This window comes from Chrysochloris asiatica, unplaced genomic scaffold, assembly GCF_000296735.1.
Source record: "Chrysochloris asiatica unplaced genomic scaffold, ChrAsi1.0 scaffold00104, whole genome shotgun sequence".
NCBI classification, from domain to species: domain Eukaryota; kingdom Metazoa; phylum Chordata; class Mammalia; order Afrosoricida; family Chrysochloridae; genus Chrysochloris; species Chrysochloris asiatica.
The window spans coordinates 993,327-996,154 of NW_006408622.1; the positions used below are offsets into that span (position 1 = coordinate 993,327).

The window sequence follows — 2,828 nt, forward strand, 5'->3', positions numbered from 1 at the left end:
GATAGGATGAATGTAAAGCTAATGTTTTCTGATGTAAACTATCACATAATTCACAATAAAACTTTTTAAAAAAATGAATAAGTCCTCTTGTTTCAGTCACAGCAAGAACAAAAAAACAAAAAACAAAAAACAAAAACCCTTCTGGAAAGAATAGAAAACAAAAGGTTTGACCAGAAATTAAAGTGGGAAAGGGAAAGGGGCTGGGGTTTGTGTTTTAAATAGGACTAGAAGTTTAACATTGAAATGTTAGGAGATGATGGCCAAACCTCTTTGCAAGGCAAAGCCCTCCGGTAATCTCAGCATCTGTGGTTTTTGTTTTAAATTCCTTTTTCTCTTCTGCATGCTGATATTTCTCCATCCTCATGTTCTTGGTGTTTTGTTTTGTGTTTTTCATGTTGTCCTATTGTTGTTGTTTAGATTTTATCACTACCTCCATTTGCCCTCATGTCCCTTACACACAAGCAAAGTACTCCTTCAGCGGACTGAAGATGTGGCAAATGACTGGCACGCTCCACGACCAGCCCAGAAGTCTCTTTCTCACCAGTGGCTCATGTTGGAGACATAGGTATTTTATGGACAGGGAAGCCAAACACCCTTTCCATTTCAGTGCACCTTAATTTAAGATGTCCTCTTTCTTATTCATGAAGATGGGGAAATGCTGGTCTTTGCTCTGCTTTATGGAGTTTGATCTAGTAGTAATGGTTCTTACTTTGCTGAATTTGCCTATTCTGGCGTGTTCCAGACTCTATTGAAGCTCCAGCTTATTGTTTATAATGGATGCCAATGGTCTGTTCATACTGGGAAGGTTACCCCACAAATAGTAGGCCCTGTATGAATCTTACAGTTCTAAGGTATCAATGATCACATGGCTGGACTAAATATATCAAGAGATGTCCCTCTTGTCATGAATGCCTATGGCCACCACATTCTCAAAGAACCAGAAAGAGATGATCATCTCCCTCCTTGGGCCATGCATCATGCAGGAGGTGGTAGAACTCAAAGAAGAGCCTGCTAGTGCCCTCATAGAGTCCCTTGTGGGCAGGATTGACCATGGAGAGGTCATTGCATGTACTGCCCCAATCACCAAATCAAATGGACCCCATTCCTGGATATGCTTCTGGGTGATGCTGCAGATGTCACCGACATACATGATCTTCCCGCAATGTCGAACCATGCCCACTGTGATGGAGTCCTCACACACCTCCGAGGCAATGTAGTGGTCCACCTGGATACCCAAGTTCTATAGTAATTGCATCAAACAGGGACAGCACCCGGATAGGATTCCTTTTCTCAGCCAGGACAGGTGGGTAAACTTTTGAAGGGTCAAATTCCTGGTCATGATTGTTGGTGAAGAACATCTGGAGCCTTGAGGACCAGTTGTCCAGCAGCCTCAGCAGCCTATAAGTGCCCTTGTACCTGCACATGTCCAAAGGTCTTCTTAATGGCCACTTGGGCAACCCCAGGCCCCCCAAGAGATCCACACACTCCATGTAAAAGCACCTGCAGCAGTTGTTGTTCCCACACATGAGCACCTCCCTCACGCCCTCCGCAGCAGGTGGTGCAGTAGAACTGATAACCATCATCATCATACTGGTACCCACACTCCAGGAAGCAGTTCTTGCAATTTTGGCACATTCCTCCAATGAAGAGAGGATGCAATATTGAGGCTCCTACAAGAGATGTGAATGTCCTCGATGTTCCAATATTTTTGCCACTCCTCATAAACCAGCCACTCTCTTGTGCGTTCATCAATGATCTCCTTGACTTTGGGCTTCTCAGTTGTGCTCTTCCCGGGCTTTTTGGCTGGTGAAGGTGGAGCATAGGTAGCTGCCTCGGGTTTAAACCATATGTCTGCATAAACTTCTTTGTAGGGATTATTCTCCGCTTCTGGTGCCTGACGGCTACAAGCCTCCAAGTGCCCATTCAATGATTTGTTTGTTCTGCACTTTTGTAGCCTTGGCAGTGTCAATCTTGTAGTTGGCATGGCATGCCAGGAACAGCTTTATGCATGGCTTCTAGCCACCTGAAGGACTTGGTACATGGGCTGTTTCTTGTAGGTGGCCTGGTGGAACACTACAAAAGGAGCTCAGTGGCATTAGCTTCTCGACACACACCACAATGAACTTGCTGGCTCTGAACCATGTGACCCAGTGGGTGCCTTCAGTTGCTTGTCTCTGGCCCATTATCCATCAAGACACAATGCAGCCTGGCCACCAGGAGAAGCCCTGCAGTTTTCCCCACACGAGCTCCCCAATGCCAAAACCCCCGTCATCATCATACTCAAGTTCATCATCAGCTTCTTTAGTGGCATTCTTGTCCCCAGTGTCTGCCCCCACGGGCTCAGGTGTGGTAGCCACAGTGAGGGATGCAGGGTCAGTGGGCTGCTGCACAACAGGAGGGCTGGCCTCCTCCACCTTCTGAGATTCTCCAGGTCCCTGATTTTCTTCCACGGCATTCATTACTGCTTTTACCTTGGCTTTCTTTTCAGCCCCTAAGGCCAGGTGCAGCCCCTCTGTGATGTCACTCAGGTGTCTGCCAATGTACATTTGCAGTCACTTTTTAATATCTCTAGCAAAATTTTACTTATCTGAGATATTAATGTTATTGTCCAATAACTTCTACATTCTGTTGGGTCACTTCTCAATGGGCATAAATATGGATCTCTTCCAGTCAGTTGGCCAGTGAGTTGTCTTCCAAATTTCTTGGCATACGTGAATGAGTGCCTCCAGTGCTTCATCAGTTTGTTGAAAGATTTCGATTTGTATTCCATCAATTCCCTGAGTCTTGATCTTTGCCACTGCCTTCAGCACACCTTGGACTTCTTTCTT

The 2,828-nt window shown here is 45.7% G+C and overlaps 1 pseudogene; it reads right to left on the reverse strand.

Annotated features, from left to right (window-relative positions):
• Window positions 1–451: 451 nt before the first annotated feature.
• On the reverse strand, window positions 452–2,483 carry LOC102833538 (annotated as a pseudogene).
• Window positions 2,484–2,828: the final 345 nt, after the last annotated feature.